Below are 18284 nucleotides of genomic sequence, written 5' to 3'. Positions count from 1 at the left end.
AAGCATGAAATTGCTGCTTAGCAACTGGGACACTTTTATGGTAGAAAAGCTTTTTGAATTTAATTTTAGCTGAATTTCTTTGTGGTTGGAGATAAGTCACCAGGGAGTGAATATCTCTCAACTCTGCCAGAAGACAAGCTGGACAGGACAAGGTGACTGCAAAAGAATCAGATAAAGTCCAGACAACCAGGGAATTGGGACAGAAAGAATGTCTGAGGATGACTGAAGTTATGGGAACAGAGACCAAGAAGTTGCACAACATACAGTTCAAGAGAATTCAAGCAAAATGTACACAGTGGACTAAATCTCACCAAAAAATGACAGTCTTGTTTCCGATGAGAAAACCAATGTGTTCCTCTCCACAAAACCCAATTTTCTCTCTAGATTTTACAACACTCTGCCAAAAAAGATCATGCTTCTATATAGGGGACACCGGACCTCGACACTTTGGCAAAACCCGGCTACACAGAGATTGGGGAGCCATCTTTAAAGGGTGCTCAGATCAGAACCTAAGTAAACCACCCTGTCAGCCCACCACAAAGGTCTCACGGCTCCCCTACCCCATCTCTGATTGGAGTCAGCACTTCTCTACCCCCCTCACTGATCATCGGCACCTTCTCCACCCCTGACCATCAACTCTTCCTCCCCCAGCCATTGACCCCCTTCTCCCTGCCCACTGATCATCAATCCCTTCTCCCCCAACCCCCCACCAACATCCATCACTGGAATCCTCAGCTCCTCCATTTGCTCCTGGCCACCACGACATCTAAATGGACCCAACCCCCCAATGATGCTCCCACTGGGATCCGCCCCTTGGTACAGTTTGGTAGTGCCAACATGTGCCAAGGACCAGTGCCATTGGGCATGGCCAGGGCACTGCCTGATCATGTCCTTCTGCCCCAGCATCTATACTTACCTTTGTGCCCCCGGGAACACCACCATGACAGGTTCACGTCTATGTGAACCTGTTGCAAACTGTGCCAAAGTGGCATCTTTCTACAGCAAGAGGTCAATATCTGGAGACGGGTTAATAACATTTAAATATATTCACATCAATGTAAAGAAGTTCACGCCCATTATGTGTATGAATCTGATGACCTCACTGGTGAGTAATGAGGAAAATCCGAAATCACGTTCTCACCGTTGAGGACTGCGGTTTATGGATTTTGAGCTTCCGCTAGCATTCGCGCAGTCTTGTGGGCTCAAGATCACCCCCAAAGTGTTCTGAGTTAAAGAGACAGGTGCGGTAACCAGATTTAAAGTTGGAACACAGACTACCGAGGTAAATCAAAAGTTTGACACCGGGCCTGATTTTACCATTTTCATTCTAAGTGCTGAATCTGGGCGCAATTCAGATCCGACTTCGAAATCTGCTTTCAGGCGCTCCCATATGCACTTAGCCTGAAAAAAAATCACGGGTCCAAACCGTGCTGTGGGCGGGGCTTAGCACGCCCAAACCGATCAGAGCCCTGAACTGCGCATGCGCAGTTAGAAATAAATTTGAAAAAGCGCACCCGTGTCAGATCGCTCCCGGGCCGCAGAAAGCGGAGAAAGCGGCTCAGGAGCGAAAAGCGGGAGTGAAAAGCAGGAGCGATGGCCCCCACAGACATCACTGTCCCCCTTATCAACCCCCCCGCCCCCTTCCCGCCCCCACCGATCGCCCGCAGAGTGGCAGCGGACCCCCTTGCCCCCCTCCTTCCCCCCAGAGAACCATCTGCCCCCCCCCCCACACCAGTGAGCAATCGGGCCTCCCTCCCCCCCCACCAGAGGTACATCTTATCCGCCTCCCTCCTCCCCCTGCCGAGAATGATCTGGCCTCACTTCCCCCCCCCTCCAGAGAACGATCTGGCCTCACTCCCCCCTCCCCCCAGAGAATGGTCTGGCCTCACTCCCCCCACCACCAAAGAATGATCTGGCCTCATTCCCCCACCGCCCGCCCAGAGAATGATCTGGCCTCACTCCCTCCTCCTTCCACCAGAGAATGATCTGGCCTCACTGCCCCCCACCAGAGGAACATCTGACCTGCCTCCTCCTCCCTCCACACCAGACAACGATCAGCCCTCCCCGCCCCGACCCCACAACCAGACAACGATCGGCCCTCCCCCATCCTCCCACCACCAGACAATGATTGGCCCTCCCCCACACCAGACAACGATCGGCCATCCCCACCCCCCCACCCCACACCTCCCCCCCCCCACTGGACAACAATCAGCCCTCCCCAGCCCCCCCACCACCAGACAAAGATCGGCCCTCCCCGCCCCCCCCACCACCAGAGAATGATCTGGCCTCACTGCCCCCCCTCCCTTCCCAGAGAATGGTCTGGCCTCATTCCCCCCCCTTCTCCCCCCCCCCCCGGGAGAGTGATCTGGCCTCACCCCTCCCCCTCCCTTCCACCAGAGAATGATCTGGCCTCACTGCCCCCCACCAGAGGAACATCTGACCCACCTCCTCCTCCTTCCACACCAGACAACGATCAACCCTCCCCCCCACCCGACCCCACAACCAGAAAACAATCAGCCCCCCCCCGCACCCCCCCAACCCGCCTTCCCCCCCAACCAGACAACGATTGGGCCTCCCTCCCCCCCTTACCAGAGATACATCTGACCCGCCTCCTCCTCCTCCCCCCCCCCAACCAGACAGTAATCTGGCCTCACTCCCCTCCCCCCCACATCAGAGAATGATCAGGCCTGCCTCCCTCCTCCTCCCCACCACCGATCTGAGTCAGACAGCCGTTGGAAGTTCTGAACTTGCTCTTCAGCAGCTGAAGCGCCTGATTCAGATTTTTATTCAGCAGGTTCATTTCGGTGTGATTCCAGATTGGCGAACACGGCGCTAAAGGGGGAAATGCTGATAAAGTTGGGCGGGCAGTTCATTAATTCAATTGAAATACATGCAAATACATTTAAATCTCCGTTGCACCCATTTCGGGCGCGAAGCAGATCGCGGCCATTCCCAGATTTCGGTAAAGTGGCCATCTACGCGGACACGGGTGTGGATCGCGTTAATGGCCTCACACCCGACTTTTACCATGTTTTCGTGCCCGAAAACGGGCGCGACACATGATAAAATAGGGCCCATAGATGAAGCTATGAAAGGCAGCGATTCTCTCTCTCTCGAGAGAGAGAGAGAGAGAGAGTTCAGAGCTGAGAGCTGTGAGCTGTTAGCTCTTATGCGGGTGGCATTTTCTCTACTCTTTGTCGCACTTCCCCTTCTTGTAATCCAGTGAAGATATATCAATATTTCCCACAATAGGATTGGTCCTAGATTGTCAAACCATCAGATTTAAATTTTGGTATCTAAGTGCCTGATTCAAATTGATTGGCTGAATTCAAAAAATTCAAAAGCCCGCTGTCTTGGTAAAACCTCTGCTTGGCCTTTCAATATATATATTTCAGCTTGGACTCTCTATGTACTTGCATTTTTAAATCTCGAAGCACAGAAAAAAAAACACCTTTTAACAGGACCATGTAATGCTTTCCCCTCTAGCATTTTACAATTTTACCAGCACCAAATTCGAACTTCCTACCTCCCAATCTACAATTTCTCTACCCAACCCAATGGGTTGCAGTTTAAAATCCACCTTGTTGATCAGCCCACCCGCCAATCGTAAAGCTAGATTGGCAACTTAAAATTCCAATCAATTGATATTTAATTAATTTACATTTACTCCCTAGTTGTTGGTGGGTATGCTTCCAATGCGCACTGACCAAAATATTGCGCTATTGCATGATGACGTTGGGATGCAAGATTTGACGTGATTCTTGGGTTGGGTGTGCACCCAAAATTTAAGGGTACTATTCTGGCTTATGTGTACAATGCTTGCAAAGAGACTGACAGTTGTTAATGAATGAGAACAATCGGCGTATATGCAAATATCTTTTGTTCACTGAGAGATGGGAATGTTTGTATCTTTAATTCAATGTGAAAGTTGGGTATTGGAATTTTGAAATGTATCCAATCTGATTGACACCTCAGGCCTTCTGTTGTCATGTGACCATGCCATGCCTCTGCCTCTGGAAGAACAAAGAACAAAGAACAATACAGCACAGGAACAGGCCCTTTGGCCCTCCAAGCCTGCACCGATCATGTGTTCCCAACCAGACCATCCGTTTGTATCCCTCTATTCCCAGTCTGTTCATGTGGCTATCTAGATAAGTCTCAAATGATCCTAGCGTGTCTGCCTCAACCACCTTGCTTGGTAGTGCATTCCAGGCCCCCACCACCCTCTGTGTAAAATACGTCCCCCGCATATCTGTATTGAACCTTGCCCCCCTTACCTTGAACTTGTGACCCCTGTGTTTGTCATTTCTAACCTGGGAAAAAGCTTCCAACTGTTCACCCTATCTATGCCCTTCATAATTTTATAAACTTATATTAGGTCACCCCTCAACCTCTGTCTTTCCAGAGAGAACAACCCTAATTTACTCAATCAAAAAAGAAGTCTCACAACACCAGGTTAAAGTCCAACAGGTTTATTTGGTAGCACAAGCCACTAGCTTCCGGAGCGCTGCTCCTTCATCTGATATCTTAAGATCAGTTCAGTAAATGCTTCTCACAGAAACGCACGAATGAAGACTGCTGTCTTTAAACTTGCAACACCAGAAATATCTGTGTTGACAGTGAGGTGGCAAGTAGAATTGCCAGAGCAAGTTTAGCATTTCCTGTTTACACAAGAGACTGTAGAGGAAATGAAAATAAATGTTCGTTCGGGCTGTACCTTACATGCTGCTGCCGCTGGGTGTGTTTTAGTGGGGGGTGACATGTTAAATAGGGGTGGATGTTCAGCCCATCACATACCCATCCACCCTCACATTCACTTCCATTCTGAATGGGGTGGGTGGCTGAAGAGATCAGCATCCGACCCAAATAACAAAGTTTCAATTAGACTTCTTACCCAGCCAAATGGCCATAAGAATATGCAGCCAATGCCATAAAATATTTGGTGTGGGATGTTGGGCAGGGGTGGGGAGTTTCAATTTTTAAAATAATTTCTTATAAGTATGACAATCTCAGTTAATGTTGTAACTGGATGGGAAGATTCCAGATTGGAACCCTGGCTCAAAAGACCATAACTTTTACTGTTTCTTAGAAAATATGGAGGAACAGAGTCACAGGACCACTAATTAGTTTTAATAATAAAATAATTTATTAAACATGAGAAGTTTGATTAAGATACAATACTCTACTCCTAACTTAACTTCACAAATATACCCAGATTTTAAGGATAACATGGATTACAAAGTATATCTTAAGCTACAATGGTCAAGTAACACAAAGTCCGTTTAGGCGCACATGCTGGTTGTGGTAAGACACACACTCCATTTTGAACACAAGTGAATGTGTGTGGATTTCTCCTCAAGTACCCCCAGACGATTCTTCTACTGTGAACCTGCTTGTTACACTAAACTGTGGGCCCGATTTTACCATTGCGTCGCACCGTAATCGGGCACCAAAATTTGGTAAAGTCAGGCATGAGGCCATTAATGCAACCCGCCTCCACATCCGTGCAGATGCACACTTTACCAAGGCCCGAAAACGGCCGCGATCCGATTTGCACCTGAAACGGGAGCAACGGCGATTTAAATGGCCATGCATTCAAATTGAATGAATGAACTGCCGCCCAACTTTATCAGCATTTCCCCCTTTACCATTGCTTTCGTGCGTCCAGATTCGGCACGAAACAGACATGCTCGGCAAAGGTCTGTTTTGGGCACTCCAGCTTCTGAAGAGGTACGTTCAGAGCTTCCAACGGCTCTCTGACTCGGATTGGTGGTGTGTGTGTGTGTGTGTTGGGGGGGGGGGGGAAGGGGGAGGGAAGAGGGAGGCCATATCGTTGTTTGGTTGGTGGGGGGAGGGGGGAGGCCCGATCATTCTCTGGTGGGGTGGTGGGGCGGGGGGAGACCAGGTGGATCTCTGGTTGGGGGGGATGCGGGGGAGGGGACTGCTGCCACTCTGTGGGTGATTGGTGGGGGGGAAGGGGGCAGGGGGTTGCGATCGGTCTGGATAGCGGGAGGGGAGTGGGTGGATAAGGGGGACAGTTATGTTGTGGGGGTGGGGTGATATCTGTGAGGGCCATCGCTCCCGCTTTTCGCTCCCGGGCCATTTTATCCGCTTTTTGGGGCCCAGGAGAGATGTGACAGGGGTGCATTTTTCAATTTTTTTTTCTCACTGCGCATGCGCAGTTCAAAGCTCCGATCAGAGCAGCAGCGTTTCGAGCGTGATAAGCCCCACCCACAGTGCAATTCAGAGTCATGATTTTTTTTCCAGGCTAAGTGCGTATGGGGGCGCCTGAGAACAGATTTCCAAGTCGGATCTGAATTGCTCCCAGATTCAGCACTTAGAATGAAAATGGTAAAATTGGGCCCGATGTCTTCGAAAAAGCACCATCTAGATAGCAAAGGTACCAAAGAAGAAAGAAGTCCCAGACAGAAGAATCGACATGGAAAGCCCAGAATATGATGGAAAAGACAAAACTTGGTTGTAATTTAGTAAGTAACTAAATTCCATTTTGTTAATGAGTTGGAATTGTATTTATTTGAACAGCATACCAGTAGCATCTTGTTTTATTCAGAAATAGTTAATAGTTAGAAGGGAATTATTTGGTTTGCTCATAGTTTAATTAATTTGCTCATTGTTAGTTAGATAAATAAACTGTTATGTGTTGATTTTAGAGAGAATGTCCAGGATTTATTTTGTATTTAACAACTAGAAGTTGCTGAGAGCAGGTCACACTACTTCACATGCACTTTTTACAGATTCTGGGGTGAGGTACTCCTCTTTGGGTGTTTCGGTGTTAGTTCACAGAGGGGGGGGGGGTTCCACCTTTGCTTTATAACAGGTTGGGGGCGCGGGTCTGGAACTTGAACAGTCCTAGATCTTTGAATAAACCTTCAGTGAGAAGTGGAAAATCTGTTTAATTTTGGTGGCTTGTTGGTGGTTAAATCAAAAGTGGGAAAATGGCTCTGAACATTGCTAAAGAGGTTCGAGGATTGAAGTTGCTTCCCAAATTTGCCAAGAAAGTTTAGAAAGGGAGAAAAAGATGACACTTGTAGAATTAGTGAACAGGCTAAAATTGGGTTGAACCAGGGATTATAAGAAAGCTGACATTGTAACAGAGTGAGCAAAGCATTTAGGTATATCAGAGAAACAGTCAAGTGCAATGAAGTTAAAAAAAAATTAAATTGCAAATGAGACAATTGGGGCCCGATTTTACCATTACCTCGCGCCTATTTTCTGGCGCGAAAACGTGGCAAAGTCGGGTGAGAGGCCATTAACGCGATCCGCACCAATGTCCGCACAGATTGGCACTTTACCGAAACCTAGGAATGGCGGCGATTCGATTTGCGCCCAAAACGGGCGCAATGGCGATTTAAATGCATTTGCATGTATTTAAATTGAATTAATGAACTGCCCGCCCAACTTTATCAGCATTTCCCCCTTTACCACCGCATTTGCTGATCCGGAATCATGCCGTAATGGACCTGCTAAATAAAAGTCTGAATCGGGTGCTCCAGCTGCTGAAGAGCGCGTTCAGAGCTTCCAACGGCTTTCTGACTCAGATCAGTGGTGCGGGGGGGAGGAGGGAGGTGGGCTTGATCATTCTGTGGTTGGGGGGTAGGGGTGTGAGGCCAGATCATTTTCTGGTTGGGGGGGGGAGGGAGGAGAAGGCGGATCAGATATATCTCTGGTTGGGTGGGTGGGGAGGGGGAGGGCTGATCATTGTCTGGTGGGGAGGGAGGAGGAGGCGGGTCAGATGTTCCTCTTGGGGGGGGTGGTGAGTGAGGCCAGACTATTCTCTGGGGGGGGATGAGTGAGGCCAGATCGTTGTCGGGGGGGAGGGGGGGGCGGAAGGAGGGAGACGGGTAAGATGTATCTCAGGCGCAGTGGGGGGGGAGGGTAGCAGATGGATCTCTGGCGGGGGGGGGCAGATGGATCTCTGGTGGGGGGGGCAGATGGATCTCTGGTGGGGGGGGTCAGACGGATCTCTGGTGGGCGGGGCAGACAGATCTCTGGTAAGGGCGTGGGGGGGGTCCGCTGCCACTCTGCGGGTGATTGGTGGGGGGTAGGGGGGCAGGGGTGGCGATCGGTCTGGGTATTGGGGGCTGGATAAGGGGGACAGTGATGTGTGTGGGTAGTGGGGGGGGTGGATAAGGGGGGCAGTGATCTGTGTGGGTAGTGGGGGGGGTGGATAAGGGGGACAGTGATGTGTGTGGGGGCCATCGCTCCCGCTTTTCACTCCCGGGCCACTTTCTCTGCTTTCTGCGGCCCGGGAGCGATCTGACACGGGCACACTTTTTCAATTTTTTTTCTAACTGCGCATGCTAAGCCCCGCCCACAGCGCGAATGGGACTGGAGATGGCTGGGTGCGTATGGGGGCGCCTGAAAACAGATTTCTAAGTCGGATCTGCATTACGCCCAGATTCAGCACTTAGAATGAAAATGGTAAAATCGGGCACTTGGAGTTATGAAGTGAACTTAAAAGGCTGGAATCAGAAGAAAGGGAAAAAGAGAGAGAAAGAGAAAAGGAGAGGAAGGCCCGAGAAGAAGAAATGGAAAGATTGTTCGAGTTGGAAAAGATGAAGTTGGAACTTCAAATGACAGAAGTAAAAGTACAAGATAGAAATGATGATGGGCAAACCCATCGTAGACAACTGTGTGGTAGGGATATATACAAATATATCCAAACATTACTAAACTTTGATGAAAAAGATGCAGAAGCCTTTTTCTTTTCCTTTGAGAAATTGGCTACATAGATGAAATGGCCACAGGAGGTGTGGGTAATGTTAATTCAGACCAAGTTGGTAGGCAGGGCTACTGAGGTGTTGGCGCCACTGTCAGAGGAGGAGTCAGAAAAATATGAGTGCCTATGAATTGGTATGAAGAAGCATATAGACAACGATTCAGGAATGTAAGAAAGGAAAGAGGTCAGATTTATATCGAGTTTGAAAGAATTAAACAGAGCAACTTCGATAGATGGGTGAGAACATCAAAGATAGAAAAGACACATGAGGCTATTAGAGATATTATTCTGCTGGAAGAGTTTAAAAACTCACTTCCAGAAGGGATAAGAACTCATGTTGATGAACAGAAAGTTAAAACAGTGAGAAGAGCTGCAGATATGGCAGATGAATACACATTAGTGCATAAATTGAAATCTAGCTTCTGACAGCAATTTCATTCCATGAAGAATAGAAATTGGGAAGAGCGAGATCCTTCAATGAAAAACAAAAAGTAGATCACACTGGGAACAGTTTACCACATGTGAAAAAAGAACCCCAGGAGGGTGGAAATGTGGTGAAAGACCTCAGGTGTTTTCACTGTAATAAGGTGGGACACACAGGCCTTGATTTTGCCATTGCTTTGCACCCATTTTGGGGTGCAATGAGGACGGAAAGTGGGGCAGAAAGCAATTAGCATGATTGCCTCTGGTTTCTGCGACCGGCGCCATTTTACGAGCGCAGGAAATGAGTGAGAGGCAGGTTCATATATTCAAATTTATTGAAATAAGCATTTAAATGTCATTAGCGAGTCCGGCGCCCAATCATCCAGGCTCGCTTGCCTTTATGCCCTCGCCGGGAAAGGTTTTCGCCGGCGAGGAATAGACATGCAGTCACGGGGTGCAGTCAACATGGCCTCACTGGTGGAATAGGAGGCCACTGAGACCCCCCAGGGAGGCCAAGGGCAAGGGGGGGTGCCCCTTGGGCAGTGCCAGACTGGCAGTGCCACCCTGGCATCTGGGCAATGCCAGTCTGGCACCTGGGCAATACCCCTGCTACTGCTAATGCACATGTGCAGCATCAGAGGCCTGCACATGCGCACTACCTCCCTCTGCAGGCTTTTGGGCACATTAAGGCTTCTGCCCACAGGCTTCTGCAGCAAGTAATAGGCTCGCTCAGAATTGTGCAGGTAGAGTGTGAATGGGAGGCCTAAAAACATGCCCAAAAATCGGATCTGAAACTCTCCCAGTTTCAGGTCCGCCCAGCACTTAGACAAAAAAATAGTAAAGTACCGCCCATAAAGTCACAGTGCTGGTGGCTTAAGGAATGCACTGGGAAAAAGGTTGTGGTAAAAGAGGGTCAACCCATGGGATTAGTTAAGTGTGGGATTAGTTAAGGCAGTGAAGGAAATCCCAAGAGAGAGAGGAGCTGAAGGAAAGTGCGCAGCCTAGGCAAGGCACCGGATAGTAAGATAGCACCTGATCTTTTCAAAGACTGCACCTATGTGGATAAGATTTACTCAGGTAGAACAGAGGAAGTAGGTAAAGAAGTTAAAATATTGAGAGATACGGGAGCTAGTCTGTCTCTAATAGTAAGAGATGAAAATATTTGCACTCCTTCTCAGATATTGCCCAAGAGGGTAGTAATCTGTGGAGTAAATGGTGAGAGGAGTAGTATTCTGCTGTGAAAGATAAGGCTAGAAAGTCCAATCAAGACTGGGAAAGTGATAGCGGGAGTGATGGAAAACTTGGCTATTCCAGGAATACAGTTTATTGTTGGAAACGATATAGCTGGATCACAGATGAGATTGATGCCCATTGTAATGGAAAAGCCAAAAGAAAACCAGGGAACTGAGGGGTTAAAAGAAAAATACCCTGGAATTTTTCCAGACTGTGTGGTGACAGGATCTCACAGCCATAAGTTAAAACAGGAAGGGGGAACAAACGATAAAGATGAAGGAGTTGAGATCCAGTTAGCTGACACTCTGGACCCAATTTTACTAATCGGAGCCTAAGGACGGGATCCGGGCGTAATACGGATCCGAGCCCGGAATCCTCTTTCCTGCGTGCCCATACGCGTTTTGCTGGCTTCGGCCCGATGTGCGCTGTGGGCGGGGCTTAGCGCTGGCGGACCGATCTGAGTTGTGAACTGCGCATGCGCAGTTTGAAAAAAATCCGAAGCAGCGCACCCGGGCGCAAAATACAAAACAGCAGAGAAAGCAGAGAGGGAGGGGGAAACGGATGGATTTGGGAGAATCTTGCAAACTGCAAATAATGTAGCATCCTCTTTGTGCTGCCTAATTATCTATGAGAAAGGTAATTAAACTACAGTGTCCTAGTGAGCAATTAGTGACCTGTATAATACATTTGTGATCTGTAACTGGATTGTTGATGCTCAAATGTTCGGAGTCCTGTGGTGAACTTGGCAGAATGGTCCCCGTGGTGGAACTTGGTTGGAAATAAGATTCAAGGAGATTACTACATCTGGAAAACCAACCATAGTGAAAAGAAGCTTGTATTGGCAACTCTTCTCTCACATTCCATGGCAGATGTGCCCCTACTTATGAAGGTGACTTGCATGGGCAACGTTGGATGCAGCTACTCTGCCTCTGGAGCAGCCTTGGATCCTTTGTCATCTTGTTTTCATCTGAACATTGCACAGAATTAGAGGAATCCCCATTGGAAGATAATGTCAAAATCATAATCGCAGGAACTAAAAACCTGACAGTCAAAAATCTGGGATAATATTCCAGAACATGGATGGGGGGATATACATTTTGAAATATTATCCCAGATTTTTGACTGTCAGGTTTTTAGTTCCTGCGATTATGATTTTGACATTATTTTCCAATGGGGATTCCTCTAATTCTGTGCAATGTTCAGATGAAAACAAGATGACAAAGGATCCAAGGCTGCTCCAGAGACAGAGTAGCTGCACCCAACGTTGCCCATGCAAATCACCTTCATAAGTAGGGGCACATCTGCCATGGAATGTGAGAGAAGAGTTGCCAATACAAGCTTCTTTTCACTATGGTTGGTTTTCCAGATGTAGTAATCTCCTTGAATCTTATTTCCAACCAAGTTTCACCACGGGGACAATTCTGCCAAGTTCACCACAGGACTCCGAACATTTGAGCATCAACAATCCAGTCACAGCCCCCCCATGCCCCCCAGTTCCCTCAGCCACATGCTGCACAGTCACAGCCCCCCCATACCCCCCAGTCCCCCCAGCCACATGCTGCACACAGTCACAGCCCCCCCATGCCCCCCAGTTCCCCCAGCCACATGCTGCACACAGTCACAGCCCCCCCATGCCCCCCAGTTCCCCCAGCCACATGCTGCACAGTCACAGCCCCCCCATGCCCCCAGTTCCCTCAGCCACATGCAGCACAGTCACAGCCCCCCCATGCCCCCCAGCCCCGCCAGCCACATGCTGCACAGTCACAGCCCCCCCATGCCCCCCAGTTCCCTCAGCCACATGCAGCACAGTCACAGCCCCCCCATGCCCCCCAGCCCCGCCAGCCACATGCTGCACAGTCACAGCCCCCCCATGCCCCCCAGTTCCCTCAGCCACATGCTGCACAGTCACAGCCCCCCCATGCCCCCCAGCCCCGCCAGCCACATGCTGCACAGTCACAGCCCCCCCATGCCCCCCAGTTCCCTCAGCCACATGCTGCACACAGTCACAGCCCCCCCATGCCCCCCAGTTCCCTCAGCCACATGCTGCACAGTCACAGCCCCCCCATGCCCCCCAGTTCCCTCAGCCACATGCTGCACAGTCACAGCCCCCCCATGCCCCCCAGTTCCCTCAGCCACATGCTGCACAGTCACAGCCCCCCCATGCCCCCCAGTTCCCTCAGCCACATGCTGCACAGTCACAGCCCCCCCATGCCCCCCAGTTCCCTCAGCCACATGCTGCACAGTCACAGCCCCCCCATGCCCCCCAGTCCCCCCAGCCCTCCCAGCCACATGCAGCACAGTCACAGCCCCTGGTAACATTGGAAGGCTGCAGCAGTGCGATCTGCACTGTGTGCACATCTTCAGCCTTCAGCCTGAAGTGAGCTGCAATGCTAGGATCCAGCTGCACTGCAGGACCCGAGGTCCGAGCTGCCACACGGACATCAGAGTTCATACACAGCAACAGCCGCCCCTCCCCCCCACACACTTGCAGTGACGCCATGGACCCGGGACAGCGGAATGGCCGCGACTCAAGACACACGTAAGTACCGGGGAACCTCCGGACGCAACGCGCCTACCTCCTCGCCAACCCTCACTGAGGAAGCGGCGGCTTCCGACTTTTATTTACCAGGTCATTAAAAACGTGGACGCGGATTGGGCCGCACGGTGGTAAAGTGGGATTCGGTGGTAGAGTTGGGCGCGCGCTTTATTAAGTCGATTTAAATGCATGCAAATGCATTTAAATCGGCGGGCCGCCTCATCCGGGCCCGCGCCCGAATCGGGTGTTGGTAAAGCCGTGCTCTGCTAGGAATCGGGTGCACACCGTGTTAAAGGCCCGACGCCCAACTTTACCGCGATTTCACGCCCAAAAACGGGCATGAAGTTTTGGTAAAATCGGGCCCTCTGTTTGATGAGATGGTAAAGGAGAAATCTAAGCAGGTGGAGGATCAGGCAGAGGTGTTTAGTTCTGAAAGATTAATGGAGTTACAACAGAAAGATGAGACAATAAAGAATTTGTATCAAAAAGCCTACTCGGCAAAGGAATCAGAGTGTATTCCAGAATGCTAATACCTTAAGGATAAAATCTTAAGAAAATGGAGACCTCGGCAGGTTAGTGCAGATGAGAAATGGATGGAAGTTCACCAGAATGTGTTGCCGGGTAGAATACAGACAGGAAGTAATGCAGGTAACACAGGAATTAGGAGATCATCTAGGAGTGAGGAAGACTCAGGCTAAGATACAGAAGCATTTTTATTTGCCTGGATTACATAAAGATGTGGCTGAATTTTGCCGTACCTGTCATACATGTCAGATGGTAGGAAAGCCGCAGGCAATGATAAAACCCGTGCCCTTGATGCCAATTCCCGCATTTGAAGAACCTTTAATACGGGTTATAATTGACTGTGCCAGTCCCCTCCCTAAAACCAAAAGTGACAACCAGTATTTGCTAACTGTAATGGATGTGTCCACCAGTTTTCAGATGCAATTCCATTATGGAATCTCGAGGCAAAAAAGATTGTGGAGGAGTTGCTCGCTTTCTTTACCCGTTATGGATTACCCAGGGAGATTCAGTCAGAACAAGGGTTCAATTTTACTGCCAAATTATTTAAGGAGGCCATGGATAGTTTAGGAATCAGACACTTTACATCGAAAGCGTACCATCCTGAATCCCAGGGAGAATTGGAATGATGGCATCAGACCCTACAGACCATGTTAGGCACTTATTGCCTGGATTACCCAAATGATTGGGATGAAGGTGTCCTATTTATATTATTTGCCATTAGAGATGCTCCAAGTGAATCGATTCAGCTTACTCCATTTGAATTGATATTCAGACATGAAACAGGAAGTCCTTTAGTATTAATTAAGGAAAACTTGGTAGGTCCGAAGTCAGCGATCTCACAGTTGGATTATGTATCTGAGGTGAAAGAAAGATTAAACACAGTAGTTGAACTAGCTAGACAACATTTGAAGATGGCACAGCACCTAATGAAGCAAGAAGCAGATAAGAAATCTAAAATTCGTATGTTTTCCCATGGGGATAAGGTATTGGTGCCATTACCAGTGGTAGGAGTTCCCTTCAAAGTAAGGTTTAGTGGTCCCTATCAGATTGAGAAGAAGTTAAGTCAGGTGAATTATCTGGTAGATACCAGATAGAAAAAAAAAGCTATGGGGTATGTCATGTAAACATGCTGAAACAGTATTATGACAGGGAAAGGGGAATGGAGAAACAGGAATTAGTTACTGCCACTTAGAGTGAGGAATCCTTCACAAGTGCATCTGCTGTCTCTGCACATATCTCTTTTGTAACTGTGATGTAACTTGTGTATGAGTGATAACAATCTATATGTAAGGGACTGAGAAAAATGGGGATTTCTGGGGAAGACATTTACAAGTGTCCTTTGTCCCTTGTGGGTTTCAGTGTCCTGTTTGCTGTTTGTTGAGTGATGTGGGCTGGGCCAATCGGATTGTTCTGGGGGCAGGAAGAAAAAAAAAGGCGCCAGGAAGTGAAGCAGCTGCAGAGTAGGCAGGGAGTGTGCAGAGAGAGAGAGTCACGTTTTGAAGAGGAGCTTTCCCCAGGCAGTGAGAATTGGGTTTGGAGTGAGAGGCAGCCAGGCGTTCCCCTGCCTGTTCTTTTCATTACTGCCGAGGAGGACAGCCTTCAGCGCACTGGACCTGCGTTGCTGCACAGATAGCTCGCGGCACCTCTGCCTCCTACAGCATCATCTTCCACACGTGTGTCTCTTCTGGACTGTGTGTGTGTGTCGTGAGTAACTGGTGGGGACTATACAATCATAGAACATAGAACATAGAACATTACAGCGCAGTACAGGCCCTTCGGCCCTCGATGTTGCGCCGACCAGTGGTACCAATCTAAAGCCCCTCTAATCTACACTATTCCAATATCATCCATATGTTTATCCAATAACCATTTGAATGCTCTTAATGTTGACGAGTCCACTACTGCTGCAGGCAGGGCATTCCACGCCCTCACCACTCTCTGAGTAAAGAATCTACCTCTAACATCTGTCCTATATCTCTCACCCCTCAATTTAAAGCTATGTCCCCTCGTGCTAGCCAACACCATCCGAGGAAAAAGGCTCTCACTATCCACCCTATCTAATCCTCTGATCATCTTGTATGCCTCTATTAAGTCACCTCTTAACCTTCTTCTCTCTAACGAAAACAACCTCAAGCCCCTCAGCCTTTCCTCATACGATTTTTCCACCATACCAGGCAACATCCTGGTAAATCTCCTCTGCACCCTTTCCAACACTTCCACATCTTTCCTATAATATGGCGACCAGAACTGTACGCAATACTCCAAATGCGGCCGCACCAGAGTTTTGTACAGTTGCAGCATGACCTCCTGGCTCCGAAACTCAATCCCTCTACCAATAAAAGCTAACACACCGTACGCCTTCTTAACAACCCTGTCAACCTGGGTGCCAACTTTCAGGGATCTATGCACATGGACACCCAGATCCCTCTGTTCATCCACACTACCAAGTATCTTACCATTAGCCCAGTACTCTGTATTCCTGTTACTCCTTCCAAAGTGAATCACCTCACACTTTTCCGCATTAAACTCCATTTGCCACCTCTCAGCCCAGCTCTGCAGCTTATCTATGTCCCTCTGTAACCTGCCACTTCCCTCCGCACTGTCTACAACTCCACCGACTTTAGTGTCATCCGCAAATCTACTAATCCATCCTTCCACGCCCTCATCCAGGTCATTAATAAAAATGACAAAGAGCAGTGGCCCCAAAACAGATCCTTGCCGTACACCACTAGTAACTGAACTCCAGGATGAATATTTCCCATCAACCACCACCCTTTTTTTTCTTACAGCTAGCCAATTCCTGATCCAAACCACTAAATCACCCTCAATCCCATGTGTCCGTATTTTCTGCAAAAGCTTACCATGGGGAACCTTATCAAACGCTTTGCTGAGATCCATATACACCACATCAACCGCTTTACCCTCATTCACCTCTTTGGTCACCTTCTCAAAGAACTCAATAAGGTTTGTGAGGCACGACCTACCCTTCACTAAACCATGCTGACTATCCCTAATCAAATTATTCCTTTCTAGGTGATTATAAATCCTATCTCTTATAATCCTTTCCAATACTTTGCCCACAACAGAAGTAAGGCTCACCGGTCTATAATTACCAGGGTTGTCCCTACTCCCCTTCTTGAACAAGGGGACAACATTTGCTATCCTCCAGTCTTCTGGCACTGTTCCTGTAGACAATGACAACACAAAGATCAAAGCCAAAGGCTCTGCAATTTCCTCTCTAGCCTCCCAGAGAATCCTAGGATAAATCCCATCCAACTGGAACAGTATCTAGAAGAGAATCCCAGGATAAATCCCATCCAACTGGAACAGTATCTACAAGTGTGTTACTGAGGACGAGTTTCCCCATGTGTGCACCAACAGATGGGCCCCAACGGTTATAGATCAGAGCTCACTGTTTTATGTCTGTTAATTATATTTGTTATTAAATTTATTTTTGATACTCCGATTACAGTACTGACATTTATAGCTAAACAGGGAATTAGCCAAATCAACATCAACCGCTAGGAATTCGGGATCCTGTTGATTGAATATTTAAATAGTAGCCCCATATAGTGGTCAGCAGGGGGTTACACTTTTGGAGGCACCGCTGAGATCATTCCTGTTTACCAGACAGGTCAAATAAAAAAAATTTCTTTCTTCTTTTCGTCAGTCAGTAACAGTTAACCCAGTAATTACAACAGGAAAAGTTTTTTTACAGTGTTAGTAGCTTACTTAAGACAATGGATTTTTCTCAGGCTGCAGACTGGAGCCGCCAAAAGAATATCAGTCTTTCTCGTGGCATATTACTGAGCAATGTGCCAATAGATACTAGTGAGGAGACCATTGCTAGGGTCTTAAACACAGTGGAAGTCTTTGATCGCACCAAGATTTGTGGTCGCCGTGGGGATTCTACCGGCACCCAGTTGTTCATACTAGTGGAGACTAGCATTGATTTAACCCCTGACACTGTACCTCCAGATGTAGGTATTGAAGGAGAAGCTGGACCATGGGCTGTGCATACGCTAGAAAGCTTGGACACACAGGATGCTGTTCCTGAAGAGGACGCTTTCCATACAAAGCTGTTGTTACTACTACAACAGGAAGGCAAGTCAATGGAGGATCTTCAGGCCATGGTATCAGAAAATCAAGCTCCCAAAGTGGATGTGAACATGGATTTAGTGACTGCTATTGGCAAACTGGTGGACAAGTGCAACCAAGTGTCTACAGAAAGCTGAGACTGTTTTCAGGACTGAAACCTGTACACCCAGGTGAGGAAGAATATGATGCCTGGATGGAGCAGGCTACCTTGATGATCAGTGAGTGGCAATGCACTGACGCCACCAAGAGACAGCGTATAGTGGAGAGTTTAAAAGGCCTGCTGCTGACACCGTCCGATTTTTGAAAGTTAGCACTCCCACTGCTACGGCCACCGATTATTTATCCGCTCTGGACACAGCTTATGGCACCACAGAGAGTGGAGCCAACATCTTGGCCAAGTTCAGACACACATACCAGGATGAAGGAGAAAAACTCTCTGCTTTTCTGTATCGCCTTGCCAAACTTCTCCATCATGCTCTTCTTAAGGGAGGAATTACGGCTGCAGACATGAATCGAGCTCGAATGGGACAGCTAGTCAAGGGGGCACTCACTCGAGACATGGTTGCTCTGCGTGTAAGGATGAGCCACACCCTGGACAAACCCCCTTCCTTCTTCCAGCTGATGCGGGAGGTAAGAGAGGAAGAAAATTGGATTAGCGCCAGAGAAGGGGTGAAAGCCACTGTACCGCAGTCCTCAGTTACGTCTGAGTTGAACAGCCTACAAAATGAG

This window comes from Mustelus asterias, chromosome 16, assembly GCF_964213995.1.
Source record: "Mustelus asterias chromosome 16, sMusAst1.hap1.1, whole genome shotgun sequence".
Taxonomy (NCBI): domain Eukaryota; kingdom Metazoa; phylum Chordata; class Chondrichthyes; order Carcharhiniformes; family Triakidae; genus Mustelus; species Mustelus asterias.
The sequence above is the reverse complement of the archived record's forward strand: the minus strand, read 5'-3'. Positions refer to the sequence as shown.